The following is a 26,075-nucleotide window of genomic DNA, read 5'->3' as shown; positions in this document are numbered from 1 at the left end:
GCCCCGGCTTTGTCCCCATGTGTCTGCCCCGTAACAGCCTTCTCCTGCCCAGGAACAGCGGGCAATGCTGAAGAGAACCCAGCGGGTGAAATCCCCCCAGGCAGCTTCTGCCTCCTAGCACTCAGCAGCCGGGTCTGTCAATCAGCCATGGCAGGGAAGGGCCTTTCCTGGCGCCCGCTTCTCCGGCTCCTTTGCACAAACGCCCTTCTCCCCGCGCTCCAGGCGTGTTCCCTGGGCATGATGGCGTGTCAGACACGTGGGGCGCACGCTAGGGAGCATCGCCACCCTGCCTGCTGGCGGCAGTGCTGCCTTCGCAACGGGCTGGCTGGGGGAACTGAGGCTGGGCACTGCCAAGCCTAGAGGTGCCAGGGCTCAACCATGGCAAGGCCATCACAAATGGAGTATTGATGGGGCTTCCCTAAGGCCCTGGGGATAATGAAGCCGAGTCCCCCCGTCACAGGGGAGCCCTATAACTGCTCACGGCTCCACAGGACCAGTGCTACGCCCCCCCCCCCTTGGCATGGGCTCCAGGAGGAACCCCCTACCTGCGTGAGACTCGCCGCACTGCGTGTCTGCCTCCTTCAGCTGGACTTCTGGCCCTGCAGCTCTCCTGCCTTGTCCGTGAGCTCTGTCCAGCAAGTCCACCCAGGCAGAGCCCTGCAGAGACTCCAGGCTCCTGGGGGATGAACGTATCACACTAGGCGTTTGCATTGACTCCCCCATAGCACTGTCCAGACAGCTGGTTTGATCTGTCAGCTGCAGCCAGGGCCCTGACGGTTACAGAACCGCCCATTCTGGTGTTGGGCTCCAGGTGAGAGCGCTGCCTCCCCCTCCCCGGGCCGGTCTGCTGGAGCTGGGGCAAAGCCATAACGGGGCCGCCCGCCGGGGGTCCCAGGAGCTAGCTCAGTGCAACATGCGGCGCCGTCCCGCTGCCACTTCCACCCCCGGACGGCAGTGTCCTCTTCCGGGCCCCCCTGCCAGGGCACCAGCAATGCCAGTCCCACCACTTGCCTCCCCGGCCAGGGGCAGAGCATGGCCAGCCCCTCGCGGCAGGAGCCCAGCCACTCTCCTCGCTGGCAGGTAGGTGCCTGGGGACCCAGGCCTGCCGACTACGCTGCGGCTTGACCCACAGCAGCCTGTCCATCCTCGTCCCTCTGCCTGCTCTCCCTGGCCACCCTCGCAGCCCCAGCCTTCCTGGAAATCCGGCACCCGCCCACACTTAAAGCCCCTTCTAGCAGCGGCTATAGGGTAGGGTGAGTGGGGCGGCTGCCCCGGGCCCCGCACTCAGGGGTGGACTGGCCCGGTGGGATAAATTCCCCGGTGCCGCACGCTGGAGGAGCGCATGTGTGGCGTGCTGAAATGCCGAGCAACACAGGTGAGAGAGGAGACGCCCGGTGAGGGGTGGGAGGGGCCCCATGAAATTGAGCTGCCCTGGGCCCCACGGAACTCTCATCCACCCCTGGCCCCTCCCCCAGCCTCTCAGGGACCACGACACCCAGGTGCCACGTGAATATGAGGGACAACTAATGAAAACCAGGTTCCAGGGAGCAGGTCCCAGGGTCGAGACGAGAGCCCCAGCAGGGGCCCCCCAAGCAGAGAACCCCAAACAGCAACCGCTGCTCCTCAAAGCGGTCTGGGGAGCCAGGGGGTGCCTCCCAGTGCAGCCCTGCCTAGAGGCATGAGATCATCCCACAGCGACAGGCTCAGGCGGGGGAGGGGGAGGGAGTGGTGAATCGTGGGGTATCCCGAGTTCCTGCCTAGTCCCCACTCTCCAAACACAGCTCCAGTAGCTCAGCATTGCTCCAAGCAGGGCCCAGGCATTGTCACCTGGCCAGGGGAGACTTGAGCCTTTACCAAGAAAACGGCAGGGAGTTTCAAAGTTCCCCAGGCTTTACAGGGGGAGGGCAGACGTCTGTTTACCTGGTGTGGGAGCAGCAGAGCGGCTGGCTGCAGTGGTCCCCTGGGCACTGGGATATCCTGTGGAGGCGCGGCACCACCAAAGCATCACCAGTAAGCGCCTTACGCCTCTTGTGAACCTGCTGAATGTCAGCGCAAAACGTCCTTGGCAAGTGCAGACGCTGCCATGGGCTTGGCACACAGCAGGGATCCTTTCTGCCGTACGTGGCAGGTGCAGACGCTGCCATGGGCTTGGCACACACAGCAGGGATCCTTTCTGCCATACGTGGCAGGTGCAGACGCTGCCATGGGCTTGGTACACACAGCAGGGATCCTTTCTGCCATACGTGGCAGGTGCAGACGCTGCCATGGGCTTGGCACACAGCAGGGACCCTTTCTGCCGTACGTGGCAGGTGCAGACGCTGCCATGGGCTTGGCACACACAGCAGGGATCCTTTCTGCCGTACGTGGCGGGTGCAGACGCTGCCATGGGCTTGGCACACACAGCAGGGATCCTTTCTGCCGTACGTGGCAGGGCAGACGCTGCCATGGGCTTGGCACACAGCAGGGATCCTTTCTGCCGTACGTGGCAGGGCAGACGCTGCCATGGGCTTGGCACACAGCAGGGATCCTTTCTGCCGTACGTGGCAGGTGCAGACGCTGCCATGGGCTTGGCACACACAGCAGGGATCCTTTCTGCCATACGTGGCAGGTGCGGACGCTGCCATGGGCTTGGCACACAGCAGGGACCCTTTCGGCCGTACGTGGCAGGTGCAGACGCTGCCATGGGCTTGGCACACACAGCAGGGATCCTTTCTGCCGTACGTGGCAGGTGCGGACGCTGCCATGGGCTTGGCACACAGCAGGGACCCTTTCTGCCGTACGTGGCAGGTGCAGACGCTGCCATGGGCTTGGCACACACAGCAGGGATCCTTTCTGCTGTACGTGGCAGGTGCGGACGCTGCCATGGGCTTGGCACACAGCAGGGATCCTTTCTGCCGTACGTGGCAGGTGCAGACGCTGCCATGGGCTTGGCACACACAGCAGGGATCCTTTCTGCCGTACGTGGCAGGTGCGGACGCTGCCATGGGCTTGGCACACAGCAGGGACCCTTTCTGCCGTACGTGGCAGGTGCGGACGCTGCCATGGGCTTGGCACACACAGCAGGGATCCTTTCTGCCGTACGTGGCAGGTGCAGACGCTGCCATGGGCTTGGCACACACAGCAGGGATCCTTTCTGCCGTACGTGGCAGGTGCGGACGCTGCCATGGGCTTGGCACACAGCAGGGACCCTTTCTGCCATACGTGGCAGGTGCAGACGCGGCCATGGGCTTGGCACACACAGCAGGGATCCTTTCTGCTGTACGTGGCAGGTGCGGACGCTGCCATGGACTTGGCACACAGCAGGGATCCTTTCTGCCGTACGTGGCAGGTGCGGACGCTGCCATGGGCTTGGCACACACAGCAGGGATCCTTTCTGCCGTACGTGGCAGGGCAGACGCTGCCATGGGCTTGGCACACACAGCAGGGATCCTTTCTGCTGTACGTGGCAGGTGCGGACGCTGCCATGGGCTTGGCACACAGCAGGGATCCTTTCTGCCGTACGTGGCAGGGCAGACGCTGCCATGGGCTTGGCACACACAGCAGGGATCCTTTCTGCCGTACGTGGCAGGTGCGGACGCTGCCATGGGCTTGGCACACACAGCAGGGATCCTTTCTGCCGTACGTGGCAGGTGCGGACGCTGCCATGGGCTTGGCACACAGCAGGGATCCTTTCTGCCGTACGTGGCAGGTGCGGACGCTGCCATGGGCTTGGCACACACAGCAGGGATCCTTTCTGCCGTACGTGGCAGGTGCGGACGCTGCCATGGGCTTGGCACACACAGCAGGGATCCTTTCTGCCGTACGTGGCAGGTGCAGACGCTGCCATGGGCTTGACACACACAGCAGGGATCCTTTCTGCCGTACGTGGCAGGTGCAGACGCTGCCATGGGCTTGGCACACAGCAGGGATCCTTTCTGCCGTATGTGGCAGGTGCAGACGCTGCCATGGGCTTGGCACACAGCAGGGATCCTTTCTGCCGTATGTGGCAGGTGCAGACGCTGCCATGGGCTTGGCACACACAGCAGGGACCCTTTCTGCCGTACGTGGCAGGTGCGGACGCTGCCATGGGCTTGGCACGCAGCAGGGATCCTTTCTGCCGTACGTGGCAGGTGCAGACGCTGCCATGGGCTTGGCACACAGCAGGGATCCTTTCTGCCGTACGTGGCAGGGCAGACGCTGCCATGGGCTTGGCACACAGCAGGGATCCTTTCTGCCGTACGTGGCAGGTGCGGACGCTGCCATGGGCTTGGCACACACAGCAGGGATCCTTTCTGCCGTACGTGGCAGGTGCAGACGCTGCCATGGGCTTGGCACACACAGCAGGGATCCTTTCTGCCGTACGTGGCAGGTGCAGACGCTGCCATGGGCTTGGCACACACAGCAGGGATCCTTTCTGCCGTACGTGGCAGGTGCGGACGCTGCCATGGGCTTGGCACACAGCAGGGACCCTTTCTGCCATACGTGGCAGGTGCAGACGCGGCCATGGGCTTGGCACACACAGCAGGGATCCTTTCTGCTGTACGTGGCAGGTGCGGACGCTGCCATGGACTTGGCACACAGCAGGGATCCTTTCTGCCGTACGTGGCAGGTGCGGACGCTGCCATGGGCTTGGCACACACAGCAGGGATCCTTTCTGCCGTACGTGGCAGGGCAGACGCTGCCATGGGCTTGGCACACACAGCAGGGATCCTTTCTGCTGTACGTGGCAGGTGCGGACGCTGCCATGGGCTTGGCACACAGCAGGGATCCTTTCTGCCGTACGTGGCAGGGCAGACGCTGCCATGGGCTTGGCACACACAGCAGGGATCCTTTCTGCCGTACGTGGCAGGTGCGGACGCTGCCATGGGCTTGGCACACACAGCAGGGATCCTTTCTGCCGTACGTGGCAGGTGCGGACGCTGCCATGGGCTTGGCACACAGCAGGGATCCTTTCTGCCGTACGTGGCAGGTGCGGACGCTGCCATGGGCTTGGCACACACAGCAGGGATCCTTTCTGCCGTACGTGGCAGGTGCGGACGCTGCCATGGGCTTGGCACACACAGCAGGGATCCTTTCTGCCGTACGTGGCAGGTGCAGACGCTGCCATGGGCTTGACACACACAGCAGGGATCCTTTCTGCCGTACGTGGCAGGTGCAGACGCTGCCATGGGCTTGGCACACAGCAGGGATCCTTTCTGCCGTATGTGGCAGGTGCAGACGCTGCCATGGGCTTGGCACACAGCAGGGATCCTTTCTGCCGTATGTGGCAGGTGCAGACGCTGCCATGGGCTTGGCACACACAGCAGGGACCCTTTCTGCCGTACGTGGCAGGTGCGGACGCTGCCATGGGCTTGGCACGCAGCAGGGATCCTTTCTGCCGTACGTGGCAGGTGCAGACGCTGCCATGGGCTTGGCACACAGCAGGGATCCTTTCTGCCGTACGTGGCAGGGCAGACGCTGCCATGGGCTTGGCACACAGCAGGGATCCTTTCTGCCGTACGTGGCAGGGCAGACGCTGCCATGGGCTTGGCACACAGCAGGGACCCTTTCTGCCGTACGTGGCAGGTGCGGACGCTGCCATGGGCTTGGCACACACAGCAGGGATCCTTTCTGCCGTACGTGGCAGGTGCGGACGCTGCCATGGGCTTGGCACACAGCAGGGATCCTTTCTGCCGTACGTGGCAGGTGCGGACGCTGCCATGGGCTTGGCACACACAGCAGGGATCCTTTCTGCCGTACGTGGCAGGTGCGGACGCTGCCATGGGCTTGGCACACACAGCAGGGATCCTTTCTGCCGTACGTGGCAGGGCAGACGCTGCCATGGGCTTGGCATACAGCAGGGATCCTTTCTGCCGTACGTGGCAGGTGCAGACGCTGCCATGGGCTTGGCACACAGCAGGGATCCTTTCTGCCGTACGTGGCAGGTGCAGACGCTGCCATGGGCTTGGCACACACAGCAGGGATCCTTTCTGCCGTACGTGGCAGGTGCAGACGCTGCCATGGGCTTGGCACACACAGCAGGGATCCTTTCTGCCGTACGTGGCAGGTGCAGACGCTGCCATGGGCTTGGCACACACAGCAGGGATCCTTTCTGCCGTACGTGGCAGGTGCAGACGCTGCCATGGGCTTGGCACACACAGCAGGGATCCTTTCTGCCGTACGTGGCAGGTGCAGACGCTGCCATGGGCTTGGCACACAGCAGGGATCCTTTCTGCCGTACGTGGCAGGTGCAGACGCTGCCATGGGCTTGGCACACAGCAGGGATCCTTTCTGCCGTACGTGGCAGGTGCAGACGCTGCCATGGGCTTGGCACACAGCAGGGATCCTTTCTGCCGTACGTGGCAGGGCAGACGCTGCCATGGGCTTGGCACACACAGCAGGGATCCTTTCTGCCGTACGTGGCAGGTGCAGACGCTGCCATGGGCTTGGCACACACAGCAGGGATCCTTTCTGCCGTACGTGGCAGGGCAGACGCTGCCATGGGCTTGGCACACACAGCAGGGATCCTTTCTGCCGTACGTGGCAGGGCAGACGCTGCCATGGGCTTGGCACGCAGCAGGGATCCTTTCTGCCGTACGTGGCAGGTGCAGACGCTGCCATGGGCTTGGCACACACAGCAGGGATCCTTTCTGCCGTACGTGGCAGGGCAGACGCTGCCATGGGCTTGGCACGCAGCAGGGATCCTTTCTGCCGTACGTGGCAGGTGCAGACGCTGCCATGGGCTTGGCACGCAGCAGGGATCCTTTCTGCCGTACGTGGCAGGTGCAGACATGCCCCTAAGGGTCAATGCTGGGCAATTGGCTTCGCTGTTGTCTCCTCAGATGCTCTATTGCTACATGAGTCGTCCCTAATGACGTCAGTCCCGGGAGCTAGCTAGGGGCTGTTCTACAGGCCTGTCCCACCCGCCATGTGAGGGGGGCAGCGACACTGACAAGCCTGTTACAAACCATTCCTGCTGCATCCCAAGGGGTTACACACCTGCCCCCCCCCATTCCTGCAGCTGTTGTGGGGCCTGAGGCAGGTACTTATCCATTTCTTGCCTCTGTGTGAACACCCCTGAGGGCTTCCTGGCTGTGGAGCATCCCCAGAGCTGGGCCCCGGGGCTGCAGCTCAGTTTCCCTCAGCCTGATGAGAACTGATGTGGGGTGGGAGGCTGCATTCTCCACAGGCCCTGACTGCTGGCGGGCTACTCTGCAGCTGCCTGCAGCGGTGCCGCGTTCATTGCATAGTAAATGGGCCGCACTGGTTTAGGTTGGACATTAGGAAAAACTCCCTGCCTGTCCGGGTGGTGAAACACGGGAATGAGGTGCCCAGGGAGGTTGTGGAATCCCCTTCGCTGGAGAGATTGAAGAGCAGGTTGGACACACACCTGCCGGGGATGGTCTAGACGGTGCCTGGTCCTGCCATGAGGGCCGGGGACTGGACTCAGTGACCCCTGAGTGTCCCTCCCAAGTTCTAGGGTTCTATGAGTCTGATTCTATTTTTATTTCTGCAAGAGCATCACAAGCTTGTTAGCGAGAGTGAAAGGTGCCCCTGTCCGGTGTTAAACACGGCCTGGATTTGGGCATCCGACCCTCCATTCGGAAGCCAACTGACTTGCCCTTCTAATGCAGATGGGAAACGTCCCATTTTCTTAGACAGAGGTGAATAATCCCTGGGATGGAGTGGTTGTCCCACACTGGCGTGGAAATGGTTAAAACAGCCTTGTGAGCGGGCTGATCCTGGGACCCAATCCGGAGAGGGCATGAGGCAGCCAATCAGGGCCGGGCTAGGCCCTATAAAAAGAACTGCAGTGGCCTAGGGCGTTAGTCTCTTTCCAGCGTTGGGGAGGAAGGGCTGGTTATCGATGAGGGGGGTGGTGTCTTGGGCAGGTGCTGTGGGCTGGCAAGGGCCTGGCTCCAGATGGAAGGTGGAGATTGGTGGGAAGAGGGTCTCAACAGGGCTGCCGGGAGAGGGTGACGAGAGGCTCTAAGGCTGGACCGAGTTAATTCCCAGACTGAGCAGCAGGAGGGGTTGGGGGGGGGGGCAGGTCTGTTACAACCTGCGATGGGCCCTTGCGTCTCACTGCTGGTGTGTGCTCTACCGTCCCCTGCCTCCGCGGGGGGGCTGGCAACGTGGCCTCCTCTTGGTCATGGGGCGGGACCCTGGCAAGGGTGGGGCTGCACAGCTAGGTCCCAGAGAGCAAAGCAAGCGGGCTATAGACACTGGGCAGGTGGGGGGAAGGTGGCCTGGCCTGGCCTGGCCTGGCTGCCCTTAGAGATTGATCAAGTTTGATGTAGTGGCAGGGTGACCCCACTCCTGGGTCTCGGTACCCTGCTCAGTCCTTCCTCGGGCAGGCTCAGTCCTGCGCTATTAGCCCTGGGCAGGGTTTGAGCGCTGGTCCCCCAGCCACAAAGGGCCCTGGGGTCAGTGCCCTGGGGTCAGCCTGGGCTGGCAAAACAGTCCCCTGCAGCTCTCAGCTGGGCTCTGGCTGCTACGAAAAGGAGGGCCTGGAACCCCCATGTGGCGCTCCCGTCCCCCTTGCTGGCTCTGGCCTGTTGCTGTTGTCTGGTCTCACTCCGCATCCTCTTTCGCTGCCCCCACCAGCAGGGCTTCCTTTCCAAAGGCTCCTCAGCAGCCTCAGGTGAGATCAGCTGCCCTGTCTCCTTTGCTCCTGATGGGCCAGGGCTGTTGCCTTTCGTGGTTCTCCCTGTTGTAGTCATCCCACCTGACCCTGTCACAATAGAGATCAGCAAAAGTGCCTGTCAATCGTAGGCCCAGTGCTAATGAGGCTAATTAAGTGGGCTGCAAGTGTCCCGTTCTTAGCTTTTGGTGTAAAGAGTGTAATTGTTAAAGGCAGGGGAGCTGTATCTTGGTTTATTTCCATGCCAGCTCATCTGAAGAAGTGGGTTGTGCCCACGAGAGCGCATGATGCCATCTATGGATTCGTTAGTCTCTACGGTGCCACAGGGCTGCTCCTTGTTTTTAAAGCTGCAGACTAACACGGCCGCCCCTGAGACTCATTGTAAGGAGCCAGCCGTTCCCAGTCTCCAGAGCCATTCTGCTGATGCCACGTTTGCATACGAATCCCAGCCCAGCCGTCTGCGTTTGAAGCTTTTTGCTTAAGAATGTCAAGTTTCACGTCTGTTCCCAAGTGTCCAGGGAGACACAGTGCTCGCCTGCTGGATTTGTACCTTGTCTGGTTTGCCCGTTGAGTCTCTTGCCTGGAGACAGTCCGGTTTGTTCAGTGCATGTGGCAGAGGGGCATTGCTGGCAGGTGATGGCACAGGTCACAGTGCGAGATGTGCAAGTGAATAAGCGCCAGGTTACATACAGTGTGTGGGCTTGGCTGGGCCAAGAGAGACCTCTACCGGCCAGCTGCTGGAATCCTAGCTCTAGTTCTCTGGAAACAGCCTTTGGTGCTGAATGGCTGCCCTCCCGTGGCACTGGGGGCAGAGCCAGCCCATGAGTTTCTGGCACCTGGGAAGAACTATGACTGGCAACCCCCCCCTTCCAACACGCAGAAAAATGAAATGTCCAGGGTGAAAGTTTTGCCTTTGTTCAGTTGGCATTTGAAATTAACTGTGTCAATACAAATCTTTTTCTACTTTTCATTAACCCAACCAGAATTACACTGCGGAGGGCAAAGTGCCCAGCAGCGACACTTTAAAGTTGTAACCGGTTTTGAGTTGTACAGTGTTTCTGGTCGGCCTATAGACAGTAGCATTGCAAGCTGCAGCCGTTTTCCTTCCAAAGGAACTGACTTTTGGGAAGTGATGAAAATCTTTATTCCTTCATACTGAATGAAGTCTGATTTTGAGTTGTAACCCTTTTGCACCGGGTCATCTCTCTCCTGTGTGTGTAAATGTTTAGAACTTTGCTTTTTGTGTCTGTGTGTTCACAAAGTTGTTTGAGACAAAGCTTTCAAGCTATTTCATGTTCTTCCGAGACGGTGGCCAGTCCAAAACATCTTTTGGCATGGAAGAACAAAGGTTTGTCTTTATTAATTTTAACTTTGAAAAGCGATGCTCCGCACTAGCTGTTTATTTTTATTATTTCAATGTTCACTTAAAGCTAGTTAAAAATAAAACAACTTCCATTTATTACTATTGCAGTTACAGTGGAAAGGAATGTGAGAGAAGTGGTATTAACATTAGCAGTCAGGATTTTGAAAATCAGGGGTTTACTGTTACTTAAACAGTAATCGTCTACAATAAATACACAATCTTAATCTCACAAGTACTTGTGATTCTCCTTTTACAATCCTGTTACAGCCTCTTACGAAATCCAACACAATACACATTTTTTGTGGGCACAGCATCTTTGGGAGCGCGACAGCCCTGCAAGCCTGTGAATATCTGCTGTGTAGCCATGGGTATCTGCATCCGCCAATCACTTTTGCAGGTGCAGATAACAACTTTGTAGCCACGCAAGGCTCTAGGGAGCAAGGTTTGTAAAACAGCAGAACAGCACTTACGGGTCACACAGGCTCCATCTACACTGCAGTGTTTGTATATTTGGGCTCGATATTCAACATCCCTGTAACCCTCCTTCCACGAGGAGCAAGGGGCGTTCCAGACGAGCGATGTATTAAAATAAGTGCTGTGCAGACAGCGCCGAACTTCAGAATAAGCTATTTTGAAATTACATGGCAATAAGATACACGATGTGCAGAGCTCACATTGCCCCTCATTTCGTGCTCCAGCGCAGCGTAGACGCACCCTGACTGGCCTTCGCTATGGGGCGAGCAACGCTGACTCGACTCAACGTGATACGCTGCAGGGTGCGCCTCCAAAACCGGCACTCTCTGGACTGGCAACATCCTGGGGGTGAATGGCTGGTGGAAGGGCCAGCTGGTGGCAACCCGGGCCCGGTGGCAGGCCCCCTGGCCCAGCGAATGCTCCAGTTTGGCACCAGTCAGGGTGCTGGACCTGCCCGGTCTAGCCTGTACTGAGAGTGACTGACTGCCCAGGCAGCACGCCCAGGCGGTGCTCTTCTGAGGCTCTGCCTGGACACACGTTTACATGCCCCACCAGGGGAATAACGTGCCCAGCCTCTGCCGTTGTCCTTTACACACGAGATGACACGCACAAGCGAAGCAATCGCTCCCCTCTACCGTGGCACCCCTGGAAGCCAAGTGCCCTGGTGACTTCCTAGCTCCCCTGCGTGGGCAGCCCAGCCCTGCTGTGTGGGTGCTGTGAGCACTTCCCTGTGCCCGGGCCTTGTGCTCAGTGGGTTAATTAATGAGCTCTGCTTGCTATTCTGTAGAGAGGCATCAAAAGCCCTGGCAGGAAGAAACCAGACCAACAAGTGACGTAGAAGCCCTGGCGATCCTCGGGTGGGCGGCTAATCCGTACGGGGCCTTGCACCTGCATGAGATCAGACAGTCGTAGGGCGGCCAGGAGGGATGCAGGTGGGTACTGCAGCAGGGGTGTGGGCCTCAGTGCCGGAGAAGCAGGGAGGGAGGGATGAGGCCCTGAGTGTGGCGCTGATGGGGAGTGATTCTGGCTCCATCCCTACGTGAACCTATGGCTGGTTCATCTTCCACTCCAGCCCCTCTGAAGGGCTCCCCAGGCCTGGACCAAGGGTCTGCACGTGCACACGCACACACACAGACATGCTGTTGCTGCCCCCTCGTGTCCAACTCTGCCTGTTGCATTTAGGTTGTGCCTGTAGCATTTACGCGAGCAGAGTTGCATGTTCACACTGTCTCGCTCTCCGGGGACACAGGTTCATGTTGTTCTGCTGTTTCACAGCACAGGGACGGATCATTGTGCTTCCTGTTGTAAGTCCCATTGAAAGCGGGCTCCGCTCGGCTGCAAAGAGCGAAAGGGAGCCAATGGCAGCCGCGAGGCTCCGTGGCCACGGTGCCAGTAAGTAAACATGCGGGGCGGCCCGTTAAAGTGCCTCTCTGAGGCTACGTCTACACTACACTGCTTGTTTTTGCACAAAAACCCTAGCGAAAAAACGCATTGGCAGAAAATATGCAAATGACATTGCGACTCATGCAAATGAGTCCCTCATTAGCATATTTTTTGCCAAGAAAACTCGTTGTGCAGACGTAGCCTGAGTGTTCCCACAAAACGCTTCAGAAACACTGGTCTAGACCAACCCTGAGAGCTGTTTGCCCAACCTGCACTTGAATCTCCCTCATTCACGGCCTCCTGGGCACTTGATTCCAGTGCGTAACAAGTGTGACAGTTTGGAAGTTCCTCCTAAGGTCCAACCTAAACTGCAATTTAAGCTCGTTGCTTCTTGTCCTAGGTTAAAAACACGTTTTCTCTCTTGCTTGTACCAGGGGCTTGGTTTGACCTGGGCTCTGATCCCTCCGGCTCTGCCGTCTTTGACCAGGAGGCGTGGCGAGGTTTGTCTAACGTGCCACGCCTCAGGCACGCGCTGGATTGTCCACGGGGGCATTTTTGGCATGTGGCCTCCCCCCAGTGACCCAGTTTGACTCAGTTACCTGTGGGGCTGTGATCTGTGATCTTCTCATGAAGAGATCTCGCCAAGGCTGCCGCCACGCTGGCAGCACCTGAGTCAATAATTCAATGTACAGGCTGCCACGCTGGATACAAAGCAACCAGGGCTAGCAGGGTCACTGCCGTGTGTTGTGCCAATGCTCCGCAGCCCGTCGCCGCTGCCCCGCAGGGCTAAGCCCTGGGCTGGGGAACGAGTCACTCCAGCCAGCAAGCCAGGGAGGGAGGGGAAGGCCCATGGGACGCTCCCAGGTGCAGCTGGCAGGGGGTGGGAGAGATCCCTTAACTCTTACTCAGTGTAAACCCCCTGGCGTGTGCAGAGCCCAGGCCAGACTGATCCATGGGGGGCTGGCCTGGCTGAAACCGCTCCGGCAATGGGAGAGGAGGCAGCACGCTCCAGGTGCTCAGCAAGGGGAACAATGTCACCCCCCCACACATGGCCTGAGCTCGGGGGGCAGGGCCGGACTGAGCCATTTCGGTGCCCCGGGCAGACAGTTTCATTGCACGCCGGGCTGGGGGAGGGTGCATGAGCGGCCCTGCCTCCGACCGGCACATGGGGGAGGGCGCGTGGAGCTGGTGGTGGCAGCAGGATGCATGTGCCCGGCCCGGCACGGTCCGGCCCAGCCCGGCTAATGCCGCTGGTGTGCAGCCCGGGGTGGCCGTGCAGGGCCCTGCGGCCGCAGGGGGAGGGGCGCTGCTGGCCAGCGCTGCGGGGGGTTAACGTGGCCCCCGCCCCGGGCAGCCACTGCAGGGTGGCCACTGGGAGCTGCTGCAGCCCGTGATCCGGGAGCCGGGCACGCAGCGCCTGATGGCAGCTATCAGGGCGCTGTGCACCCTTACAGCTGCCATCAGGCACCCCCATAGGTTGGTGCCCCAGGCAGCTGCCCGGCTAGCCCCCCCTTAATCCGGCCCTGCCCAGGGGGGGTGAGATTGAGACCCGCGCGGGAGTCAATGGAGCAAAGTCAATGGAGCTCCGGGCCACTACTGGTCCTTAAATCCGCCTAGCAGGCCAGCGGCACATCCTGTGGGGGCGGGGCTTGGGAGAAGGGGTGCCGTGGGGGGGAGGGGCGGGGCGTGGAAGGGCACAGCCCAGGGATGTGAACGTGCACCCCTGTACACCGATAACCGCTGAGCCTGGGCTCACTGGCTAACCCTCGTGGTTACACGCCACGCCCCCCGCCCCGTGCGTCCCAGCAGCCTCCAGGGGCCGTGCAAGGGCACGTGCCCGGTCAGCCCCTCGCCCCGAGCGTGTCCCTCAGGCACACTCACAAGGAGGGTCACACAGATGGGAGCGGCCCATTCCCTGAGCCCCCCGTGGCTCACAGCGCAGATTAACAGGCACAAAAAGCCGCGTCTGGATTCCCTAAGCAGGGATCTCTGTCTGGGCACCAGATGGCATTAACAGCATTAGGCTGCACCGTGTGCACACGTGCCCAGCGGCCTGAGCCAACACCCTGGGAAGGGGCGTGAGAGCACTTAGAGGGCCCCCCGCCAGGCCGGGTTGGGGGAGGGGGCGCCCAGCTGCCAGCACCTGGAGGCTGCGACCTGGCAGCTATGGGGCAGCAGCTGGCTGGGGCAGAGGTTAAACTCCCCGGCCGCCTCTTCTTAGCATTCAACTGGGAGAAACCTAACTAAGCCCTTCAAGACGGGGCCAGGGGTCTCCTGCCTACGCTATGGAGGTGGGGGGCCAGGGCGCGCATGGAGGACTGTGTGGGGGGCAGTGCGAGGCTGCCCCCCTCCCCCAGCTGCACGCAGCCTGTCCTCACAGTCCGGGGTCTGCCTCAGGCCTGGCTCCATGCCGCTGCTCCTCCAGAGGCTGCCGGGAGTCGCCAGAGCTGCGGAGCCCTCGCAGCGACCGCTCCCGTGCAGAGCCAGCCCGGCGCGCCTGAGGCGGCAAGGAAGACGGTAACCCCCGGGCTGACGTCGGCAGAGCTACAGGCTCTCCGCAGCGCCTGTCTCCCTGGGCCCGGAGCCAGCGCTCGCTGCTGGACGGAGCGGCCGGACAGGCCCCCGGGAGCGTCCCTGGATTGTGTCCATGCGGCTGGTTGGGGGCTGCAGCGCTCTGGCCGCTCACGCCGGAGATTAGGCCGGGCCCCCGAGACAGGCCCCCGCTACTGGCCATTTCTGTCCCTGCTCCTGGAAGCTACAAGCAGCGTTTTTTCCTCCAGGGGCGGGGAAATAATTCCCCAGTTGCTGGGAGAGCCCATTGGCCCCATCTCCTGCTGGAGGCAGCGCCTGGGCGATGCAGCCACGGGGACTAGACCCGCTCCCGTGTCACCGTCCGGCCACGGCGCCTGAGGCTGCACAGGCCCATGCGGCTCCACGGGGCACGGGGAGGCGCGAGGTCGAGGTCACCCAGCTAAGTCAGGAGCCGTAGAACCCACCAGGGACTAAGCCCCGAGGCCCAGGGCGGAACCTTTCTCGGGTCGGGGGCCACTGACCTGCAGAAAAATCAGTCGGGGGCCGTACACAGGTGAGAAGTGGGGGTGGAGCACCAGGCTCCCCAATGCTGGAGGGGGAACCCTGAGCCTCGGGGGCTGGAATCAGGCCCGCTGGGAGCCACATGTGGCCCCTGGGCCTTGGGTTCCCCTCCCCTGCCCTAGGCACTGGCCTACAGGACGAGGAGTAATGGTAATTCGGACTAGCAAGCCTAATCCGAACTACCTACTCTGTGCCGCGTGTAGCCGCGGGCACGGAGTCCGCACTAGCGGACATTTAAAAATGGCGGCGCCCGGCAATATGCAAATGAAGCCCGGGAAATTCAAATCCCGGGCTTCATTTGCAACTCCGGTTGCCTACATTACCACCATAGTTCGAACTAGGGTGGGAGTGTAGACATACCCTAAGGTGCTTACCGAGGTCCTAGCCCATGACAGGCTGCCGGCCCGGTGCCCCCAGGGCAGGGGGCTGCTGTAGCCCTGCCTGGGGGGCGAAGAGACCAGGCTGCCAGCGGAGTGCGAGCAGCTGCCCTAACTCCCCAGGAAGGAATCGCTGAGCGGGGCGCAGGGAGGGAAAATACCCCCGTTCCCGCCCTGGTGGCCTGTTGATTCATGGCCCTGGGGGGCGTGGGGCAGAACCCCCGTCCCGGGCGTGACAGCAGCTCCCACGGGCTCGGCTCCTTCCTCCCCGGGGCACGCAGGGCCACTCTCGTCTGCCTGCAGCACTCGGGGGCAGCAGCACACGACTGGGGCAGGCCAAAGGGAGCAGGCACAGAGCCCCCTCCCCAGAGGGGCTGGCCCCGAGCAGGGGTATCGCCGGCTCCTTTGGCAGCCATCCTGCAGTGCGGGAGGCATGGCCAGAGTGCACTGTGCCCAGCTGGCAGAGCCCGGATCCAGAGCAACCCTCGGGCTGCTCTAAACCCCTCTGGCGCAGGGGCAGCGCTGGGAACTCGGCGCCTGGCTCCCTCCCTCTCCCAGGCCGGGCCGGGGTTGCTCCGGGCGGGGGTGCAGCACAGCCAGTCGCAGAGGGCCGAGGGAGGTGCGCAGGCTGCACAGGTGCAGGCAGGTGGCAGGCCGGAGCTGTGCCGGGCAAGGCTGCATGCCGGGTTTCAGTCAACCGTGTGCCCAGGCTGCAGGGGACAGGAACGGAGGGGCTGGCCTCCCGGGAATGGGAGCTGCCCGCCGCCTGCATCAGTCACGCTCGGGGGCTGCCCCCGCCCCCAGGCTCCAGGGCTGTCGTCCAGCCATGCGCCGGGCGAGCCGGGTGCTTTGTGAGCAGCAGAGAAGGCGCCTGCCCTGCCGAGTATGCGAGGCAGAGTGCCCTGGGCGAAGGGCACGGCAGCCTGGGGGCGACAGGGCAGCCTCTCAGCGCACACTCGAGGTGCTGTCCAGGAGCCGCAGGGCGGGGCCGCGAGGCCGGGACACATGGGCCGAACCAGCTTGTCATCGGCCACAGACTCATCAGGGCAGCCTCCTGACTGGAGCCAGCTACTTCTAGGGGGGACAAGGCCACAGGGCGCCCTAATCCCTTCTGGCCCTCACGGCGCCGGGGCACACAGGAGAAGCAAGGGGGAAGACCCCGACGCCTGCTGGGGCCCAGCAGGAAGGTCAGAGCGGGGAGCAAAGGGCGAGAGACGGGCCGGGGAGGGGTAAGGAGAGAAGAGGAGACAGAGAGAAAAGGAGGGGAGATTCAGGGGGAAAATGGGGGAAAGGAAGTGGAAGAAACTGAGGAAGAGACGCAGAGAGAATGGAGAAAGGAGAGATGGGCAAGGAAGGGGTCTGACCCTGCAAGATCCTGGCCTCTTCTCTAGGCCCTCCCTAGCTATCGGTCTCCTGGGGCACCTTGGCTGCTCCCAGATCCTGCAGCTAATCAAGTGCATCCATTAGATGAGGCAATTGAGGTATAATCTTGAATAATTAGCCAAAAATAGCAGGTGCAGAGGCCCCTAAAGCCCCTTGGTTAACACTGGGCCGGCCACCCCCCCACCCCCCCCCACACACACACCCACACACACACACACACACACAGCCACACACACACACACCCACCCACCCACCATTTTCAGTTGTATTTTAACCTTGGCGGGAGAGGAAAGTTTTTCTACACCAAGCAGCCCCTTGGGATTTTCCCCACGCTCCCGAGCCATTCATCTTCCCAAACTGCCCTGTGGCATAAAGGCGATTGGGTAACTAACACCACTTGGACAACTGGAGCATCTCTCCCTTCTGGGAGGCTCTTCCAGGCACCTCTGCCCTGTTTGTGGAACCCAGCGCTGCCCTGCTGCCATTGCGTCACGTGGTCTGTCTCGGACTGGCCTGGGGACGCTGCTGGGGCAGGGGACCAGTTATAGTGCAGGGGAGATTTGAGTGACGTGAATAAAGGGTTGGGTTCAACGCGGGCTCAGCTGTGATGTAAAAGCGCCGGCGGGTTTTATTACAACAGGAACTCTTGGCAGTGGCAAGAGAAGCAGAAGAAATACCCGTGTTGCTCTCATTCGGCAGGCGGACAGCAAGGAAATCAAATTCTACTCTACACAGACGCTCTCAGGGCGCAGAAATTACTGAGCCAAACCCTTCACTCGGCTGTAGGTGCTGCGCACGCTGCGGGAAGTGGAAGGGAGATCACTCTTCCTTCGACTTCCCTCCCACCTCGTCAAAGCAGGACCACCGGCATCGGCAGCAGCTCCCCTCTCACTTCCAATCACCCCCAGGCTCAGGGCGCCCACGGGACGCTGGGGCACGGGCCTCGTTGAAAGTCCCTGGGGGTCATGCCCCTAACTCACACAGGCCCTTCGGAGAATCCCGCCCTTCGTCCCCGGTTCTGCGCCCGGACACCTGGCCCCTTCTCAGAGGCTCTCGGCTGGCGCGGTGCTGGGCTCTTGGGCAGTTGGCCCCCGTCTCTGGCTCTAGGCTCCAAGCCCGAAAGATTCTTCCCCCTTGTCTACGCGGCGCCGTGTCTCACATGTCCGCGCGAAGCGTCTGGGACCAGGGCAGTAGGAAAACGCAGCTGTACGGTGAGCACAGCTGGGTGGGTTAAACGTCCTTTGCCTGCTGCAAAGTGGAAAGTCCGTGGGACAGACGAACTTAAACCCATATATCAAGTGCAGCGCCGGCCCTGGCCACCCGCCCGGCACGGGAACAAGATACCCCAGGAGCGGCCTAGGTATCGCCTAAGGGCCATGGCCCCCCAATGCAGAGCCCCTCGCTCCTCGGTAGGGAAGATCTGGGGACCCCCACAGACTGGTCCTGAGTCACGTGTGACGGAAGCTTTCGGACTCCCCGTCCTTTGCTGTAGGGCAGAGGGGCCAGGGGGCGAGGTGCTGCTAGACACAAGGCACGGCCTCTCTGGCTCCTGGTGCTAATCTACGGCCAACCTGCCTGGTCTGGTCCAGGCTCCTCTCTGCTGCCATGCTCAACACTAGGGGGAGGCACGGAACTGGCTGATTTCCTGGAAAGGTTTCTCTGGGCTGAGCTGAGGGGAGCCGCACGGAGCGTTTGGAGCCGGAGAGCACCTGTCCTTTCCCGGGCACCAGGCCCTGTGCGCGGCCCCTCTCCGAGCAGCCCGTGCGCACCGCACAGCGCACCAGTAGGTGGGTTTATTTAGCGAGCCTGGTCCCTTTGCACCACGAGCCGAGTGTCCACGTCTGGTCTCCCACTGGACCCCGAGGGGACCCAACAAAGCACTTGGCACACAGCCGGGCGGCTCGTTTTACCTGCTCCTGAAATGCAGCCATCTCTGGGGCGGAGCAGGGCAGGAGCGACGCTCGTCTGGGATCCAGTTCTAATGCTGCACCCGCCCTGAGCCACACTGAACCCGAGTCATAGGCACGTCTCCGCCCCGCGCAACTGCCTCCCTGGCCGCGCTGTTTCATGGCAGGGTGACCGAGGCCCAGGCTCCACAGATCCTTAGGGGCTTAGTGCCCAATGCTTGAAGCTTTTCTCCCAGCACCCTTAGCTAGGCGCTGGCTCTTTAAATCTGGCGGAGGCCGGCAAGTAGCCGCACCTGTAGCATGGCCACTTTATTGCAGCATTGGGCGGGGACAGGGCAAGGTTCCTGGCTTCTCCTGCCTTGTGGTGTTGTCCTGGCTGGGGCAGACTGGCCGGTGCTGCTGAGGACTCCTCACCCCACGGTGCGGGGGAAGGGACACACAGGACGGCGGAGTCCCGAGGTCCCCCAGCAGGTCGGTGGCTGGGCTCATCTCTCCGAGCCCCCAGCCTCTCTCCATGTGCCCTGCACCAGACAACCCGGCTCAGCAGCACGTCAAGCAGGGTGCCAGTGGGGCTGCTGCAAAGGAGGAGTCGTCGCAGGCTGGGCTGGGCCCAGCAACGGGGGGAATTGGGATCACGGGCTTGGTGGGGGCTGTGGGAATGTAGCTGCAACCGTAGGACCATTCAGAGCCAAGTGCAAGTCCTGCAAATTCTATGCCTGCCTCAGGCTTGCAGCTTGGGGGGGGCACCTCTCTTCCCCCCCAGAGCCATGCGCCCGCGCCAGCATGTGCCTGGCACGAGCAGCTGAATGGCGGCTGGCAGACCTTTTGCAGACGCTGCCTGGCTCTCCTTGCCCTCTCAGATGTAGCCGAGGGGGGTGAGGCTGGGGGGAAGGGAAATGGAGAGGCTGTGCTTATCTGCAGAACAGCTGCAGCCCGGGCAATGGTCCCACTAGCCTGCCCCCAGCCTGCCGCGGCTTCCCAGAGTGCCCTTGTGGCACAGGGCACGGGGCACCGGCCGGACTGAAGACCCCGGCCAGTGGGCCAGACCGCGTCTGTCGGACTGCGACCGCTCTCAGCCACTGCACGGCCACAAGCGCCCGAGCCTTTCGCCAGGCCGCTGAGCTCCGGAGCCCCTGGCTAGGCCCTTGGCCCACAAGGCCGCTCGCGCCAGAGGGCAAGGGCCTGGGGCTCAGAGGGATGGAAATAACCCGGACCCCAAATGAGCGCGGAGGAGTTTATGCCGCAATTCCTGCCCTTCGCCCAACGTCTCTGCAGCGGGACCCCAGAGCCCGACCTCTGCCGGATCCGCTCCCGGCGAGTGGCCTGTTTGCTAGAGCCGGGCCAGGCCCGGGTGCTACGCTTCCACTCTGACCCGCAGAGCCTCGCGTGCCCTGCCAAAGGCTGGCTGAGACCTGACCAACTCGCACCTCTAGGCGCTCCCAGCTGCGGGTGCCCACGGGGGCTGTCCTGGGCACCTGCCTGGCTGGCCCATAGCCCGGCATCAGCTGTCCGGTTTGAACGCCTGCGGAAAGGACCCTTCCCGTGAGTCTCCCGAGGGCGAGCTCCAGTAGCCACGTTCCTTGGTACGGGCGCGTGAGGCGTGAGCTCCCGCAGGGCCGGCTCCGAGTGGTAGCAGGCTCCAGAGTGTCCGAGCGCAGGGAGACGGGCGCTAAACAGTCCCTCCGAGCCGCCCATGGACGGGCCAGCGCGCCTGCAGGGGAGGGGACCAGCGCTGCCGAGAGGGGCCCTGCCCGGCGGCGCCCGTTTCTCTGGCTGCCCTCGTGCTGGCCGGCACAGGCAGCTTTGCCCTGCAGGGAGGGGTGCTGTGTCTGCGGTTCCAGCCCCCCCGCTCGGGGGAGTAACCAGGGAACTTATCAACAATGCTGAACAGCGAGGGAAGCTAAAAACGGAGCCTCGTGGGCTCCCTCCTGGGCACTGCCAATGGCTATTCCCAAGGCCCCGGCCCGGCGCTGCTGCCAGCACCGTCTCCTGCACCTCCAGCCCACGCGCCCTGCCCTCCGGCCTTGGCGGGGGGGCCGCAGGGCTCCGGCTCCGGAGAGGGAGCTACTGTTGCAGATTCCTACCCTCGGGCGTCCCTGGGCTGCCCTCTCTGCACCCGCTGCCAGGAGGGAGTGAGGGCAGGCGGCCCCCCTCCGCCCGCGAAGGGCTGTGGGGAGGAAACGGCCTGGCTCGCCAGCGGGATGGGGGAGCAGCCGTGGGGAGAGGTAAAACCTAGTTTTCAGAGGGTGAAATCCTGGTCTCATTTAAACCAATGGCAAAACCCCCATTGGCTGCTCAGGGCTTGGATCCGGGCGTTGCACGAATAGCACAGGAGGGAGACCGAGGTGCGGATGTTCCCAGCAAGCCAGGGAACCAGGTGGCCTGCCCCGCGACCACTAGGTAAGGCTGCCTCTCTGAGACCGCGCCCCTCCCCGCTGGGCTTTCGCCTAGTTACCGCGGCGGCTCTGATGTTCTGGGATGCGCTTCCTCCCCTCGGCCGGGCTGGAGCGCGGAGACAGGCTGGCTGCTGGCCTTGCAGGAGCAGGGCCATTCAGCTGGCCAGGGAGCTGCTCTTGCCAGACTTCCAGCCCGCTTCTGCTGGCTCAGGCTAGGAGGAGAGCCCGCCGACGGGGCGCTTCTCTGGGCCCAGTGCTCGCTCTGGACCTGAGGCTGCTTCCGCCTGGGGCGGGGCCCGGTCCGGAGCGCTCTTCCCTAGGGGTCTGTGCTGTAGCATGGTGCCAGGAGGGGGCATTGGGCAGGCCCTGGCCACTTGCCCTTTGAATCCTTCTTTAAAACTCACCTCTGCCCGAGAGCTGGCGAAGGCCTGACCCGCGCCAGGCGCTGATCCCTGCTCACTAGGCGGCCCATCGCCGGCCAGCTCCCTGCTGCGACCGGGGCATCTCGGGACAAAGGCGGGTACAGGCCGACGGACGGATGAGAACGAGGCAGCAGCGAGACGGTGTGGCTGGCCCGGTAAGCAGTGGTCCCAGCGCCGTTGCCCGCGTCTGTGCTTCCCCCGCCTGCCTGCTGTCCCCCATCGTCTCGCGTCACAGCCTGCGGCCCTGCCGCCTGGGACTCTGCGTGGTCTTTGCCGTGTGGGCCGCGCCCTCGCTCCCACTGGGGCCTCCGAGCGACCGTGCACGGAGCTCAGCCTGAGCTGCTCAGGGAGTTCTCTGCTGCAGTGGTGATCACAACCCTGCCCCCTGGCCAAACTCCAACGCAGGGAACCGCATGCTGCCTCCCGAAATTAGCTCCTTGGCTTTCATTGGCTGTTTCCAGGCCCCCGGGGCTGTAGCCTTCTCACCCTGGAGGGCCAGTTGGAGGGGTTATTTTACACTTGCTGACCTAAGCCATTGAGGTATATGAAAAGCTGCTGCGTTGCACTCCAGGGGTATGTCTGCACTACCAGCCTAGTTCGAACTAGGGTGGTTAATGTAGGCAACCGGAGTTGCAAATGAAGCCTGCAATTTAAATATCCCGGGCTTCATTTGCATCTTGCTGGGCGCCGCCATTTTTAAAGCCTCGAGGCGTACCAGCAGTTCGGATTAGAGAGCCTAATCTGAACTACCTACTCCGTGCCGCGTGTAGCCGCGTGTAGCCGCGTGTAGCTGCGTGTAGCCGCGGGCACGGAGTCCGAACTAGCGGGGATTTAAAAATGGTGGCGCCCGGCAAGATGCAAATGAAGCCTGGAAAATTCAAATCCCAGGCTTCATTTGCAACTTCAGTTGCCTACATTAACCACCCTAGTTCGAACTAGAGTGTTAGTGTAGACAGACCCCAGAGGTGGCTGCATTTCAGTGGTGGAGGAGGTGAACCCCATCTATCACGTACAGTTGCCGCCTGTGGGTGTTGTGTTGTCTGGAGAAGGGGCCCTAGTCAGGTCTCAGCGACACTCGGACAGCAGGGGTGAGTCCCCTGGCTGCACGATTTACGCTAATGAGAGCAGAATAAGGCCCAAGGTCTGTTGAGTGCTTGGAGACCCTGGGAAGAAGAGCACAGGGGTGTGGAGAGCTAGAGGTGCCTGGGGTGGTTCTTACCAACTTGGGGCAGAGCCATGTCCGAAAGGGGCGTGACCCTGCGGTGTGGGCTCCCCAGAAGTGCCCTGCCCGATGGCCAGTAATTCAGACTTGCTGGCCCACCTACCCTGGCTAACGGCAGTGTAGACCAACCCTGAGACTGGCTGTTTCGGAGCGCTGGGCGCAAAGGGAGGCACTGACATGCAGTGATGGAGGGAGGGGAAGGGAAGGAACAGGAGGGATCCCAGACTCAGACGGTCGTAGGACTGGAAGGACCTTGAGACAGGTCTTCTAGGCCAGTCCCCTGCCCTCCGGACGGACTAAGATTAGCTAGAGCATCCCTGCCGGAGGTTTGTCAAACTTGCTCTTGAATCTCCGGCACTGGGAGGCTTCCCCCCCGCCCCCAGGGCAATTGGTTCCAACCCTGGCAGGAGTTTTCCCAATGGCCAATCCAAACCTCCCTTGCTGCTGCAGGGCTGGCCTCCCTGGTCCGGACTTCCGTAGTGCGGCACCATCTGGGGTCCGGCGTGGCCGTGGGTGGTCCCAGGCTGGAGCACTGCCCGGGAAACACAACTCCTCCCAGAGCATCCCGTGGGCCCCAAGAACGCTGTGGGAGAGGGAGGGGAGTGTGGGGATGGGGGACACTTGGGGAAGAGGCGGGAGGCTGGGGCCACGAGCACAGCGGGGGCAGGGGGGAGGCTCAGGGGAAGAGGCAGGGATACGGAGTCCCAGGAGCACAGTCTTTCAAAAGTGCACCGAGCCCCATGGCAGCCGGGGGCCCAGGAGTGCCGCTCGGCTGCCCCGGGGCTCCGTGCACTCTGCAGGACTGCTCCTGGGACTCCGTATCCCGGCCTTGAGCCTCCCCCGTCCCTGCTCAGTCAGCGCCAGCCCCTCCGCTGGCAGCAGAGAGGCTGGCATTGACCTCCCTTGATCTGGCAGAGTCCCTGGTTCAGGACCCGGCGGGGTGGGGTATTTAAGCCCTGGCCTTGGACGTGAAGGGGAACACCTCCCCCCCCACCCCCACCCCTTGTAACGCTCTTCCATGGACTTGACAGCTGCTACCATGTCCTTCCTGTGTCTGCTCCTGTCCAGACTGAACACGCCCGGCTTTCTGTCTTCCCGCATGGCGCCTGTCCTCTAGGCCTTTCGCCGCTCCTGTTCCTGGACCCTCTCCACATCTGCCCACATCTGGGCACAGGACTCCAGCAGAGGCTGATCAGCGCAGCGCGGAAGAAGGACGCCTCGTGTCTGGCTCACCACGCTCCCCGAATGCTCTGTGCTTTTCGTGTCTCACTGTCGGCTCACATCTCGCTTGTGGTCCGCTCTGAGCCCTGGATCCCTTGCTGCAGGACTCCTTTCTAGGCAGCCACAGCCCGCCTCGTGTGTGACACGGATTGCTCCTCCCTAAGTGGAGCACTCTGCATTTACCCGCATTGATGCCACCCTGTGTCCCGAGGACCCTGCCCCCCATTTGCACAGACTGATTTCTCGTCTCGTCGGAGGAGGGACTCCTGGGGCTGCCGTGGGCTTGCTGTGCGACCTTGGGCAGCGGCCACTCTGTGCCTGGACACCCCGGCAGTGCGCGGCGGGTACGCTGCGCTCCCCCCCCCCCGTGGACAGATCTCACAAGGCTTTGCAAAGGCGGGAAAGGGTTGTTCCAGGTGTGGAACAAGCTGGCCTGCCCCTTTAAGGGCCGGGAGGCCTGTGGCTAGTCAGCCCCACCTGTTCCAGCCAAAGGGGGCGGGGCTGCTGGGGTCAGGTGACAGCTTGGAACACCTGGCCTGGTTGAGGGGCCCAGTGGAAGCCGCAGGCCAGGGGGAGGCTGGCTGTTGTAGAAGGCCTGGAAGGCTCCGGGGGAACGGGGGCAGCTGGGATGCTGAGGTGCTTACTGGTGCCAGGAGAAGCTTTTTGCCTGGCCTCTGGTCCCTGAGGGAAAGGGGTGAATTCAGTGTGAGCCCATGTCTGCTGTGTGCTTTGGGGGCTGCCATGGAGGCTCTGCGGAGGTGCAAGCAGCCTTTCTCGCAGTGCCGGGGGGGCAGGCTTTTTGGGAGGGTGGATGGATACTCCTGGAGGGGGAGGGAGCAGTGTATCAATGGCAGGTGAAAAGTGGGGTGCTGGTGTGGTGTAGTGGACAGGCAGCACTCTCTGGGCATTCACTGGTGGCTGTGTCTGGGCTGTGGGGGACCCCTACTGGCCGGTGTCCAGAGCACTGCTCAGCAGGTGGGCTGCCTAGGTCACGTAGACAAATACCCAACCAGTCAGACCGGTTGAGGGCAGCGAGGGAACTAAGGAAGAAGTGAGGTTCGGGGGAAGGGGAAGTCTTGGGCTAGCACCATGAAGGGGACAGGCTAAGGAGGGGGATGGGAATCTAGGGGCCCAGGCACCCCATCTCAAGGGGTCTGAGGCATCCTGGCCCTGACCCCTGTAGCCACGTCATGTCTATGCTGTGCTGTATCCTGGAGGAGCAATAAACGCTCCCTATTCTACTGGCTGGCGGAGCCTGTTCTTGCTGCTACGGGGGTGCAGAATCGGAGGAACCCTGACTCGCCATCACAGTTGGGCCAGAAGCTGTGATGGAAAAGCCCAAAGGTAGCCGTCCCCCAGGGAATAGAGGGAGAGGAATCCGAGAGTCCTGGCTCTGCTGACGTATTGTGTGGCCTCGCTGTGGTGGCATGTCGGGTACCCCGATCCTGCACCCCGTCTGCAGCCAGATGAGACCGTCAGCCAGTAGAACGGGGGGTTATTGCTCCTCCAGGATCCAGCCCAGCACAGGTGTGATGTGGACATAAAGAGTAAGGGGCTGGCAGCCCTAGACCCCTTGGGGTGGGGTCCACAGGCCTCTGAACCCTCAGTACTCAGCTTAGACGCCTCTCTTCATGTTTCCCCAGCCAAACTGCCCAGCTCCCAGCCCTGCCCCCCAGCCAGGTGGCTATCTCTGCCTCCCTTCCTTTGTCTCTCCCCCGGGAAGAGCCTTGTTGATGGCTCAGGCTGGGCCGAGGTGTCTGGGCCAATCCACGTGTGGGTGAGTCAGTGGGAATCACGCAGCCCAGCACAGGGGACCCCCAGTTACAGAGCAGACAGCCCCCTTGACATCACGCTCATGCCCTGTGGCTGCACTGTGTCTACCTTCCCCTCGTACGGTGAGGCTAATGCTTACCTGCCGTGGGGGGCACAGGTGGGGTCTCCTTGCTAATGGCTCCCCAGCTCGTGCTAAGAGCTCTGGAAACAGTCAGAATTCATATGAACTAGAGCTGGGCTGCACAGCCCAGATGATGTTCCTGAGGCTCTAGGATTGGGGGTGTTTTATTCCCCGTGAAAATGCCAAGTCTGCTATGAAAAGCCTAAAAATTGTCTTTGAAGACCAAAGCCTGACAGCTTTTACCTCCTTTTTTTGGGGGGGGAGGGTGTCAAACTGAAAAATGTTAACCATGTCCTTGTGAAAACCAGCTCTTGCCTTCGTGGACTAGTTCAGCAGTA

General features: G+C 61.7%; 1 protein-coding gene across 1 annotated transcript in view; it reads left to right on the top strand.

The window, feature by feature from the left end:
* Positions 1 to 18,924: 18,924 nt before the first annotated feature.
* The window catches only part of DSCAML1 (DS cell adhesion molecule like 1), a 258,686-nt gene continuing 251,535 nt past the window's right edge, over positions 18,925 to 26,075 (top strand). The window contains exon 1 of the mRNA XM_075909312.2: positions 18,925 to 19,053. The gene's annotated coding sequence lies outside the window, so the exon portion shown is untranslated. The remainder of the gene's footprint in view (positions 19,054 to 26,075) is intronic.

Source organism: Pelodiscus sinensis, chromosome 25, assembly GCF_052426305.1.
Source record: "Pelodiscus sinensis isolate ZL-2025 chromosome 25, ASM5242630v1, whole genome shotgun sequence".
NCBI classification, from domain to species: domain Eukaryota; kingdom Metazoa; phylum Chordata; order Testudines; family Trionychidae; genus Pelodiscus; species Pelodiscus sinensis.
Note: the sequence above shows the minus strand (reverse complement) of the source record. Positions and strands in the feature narration are given on the sequence as shown.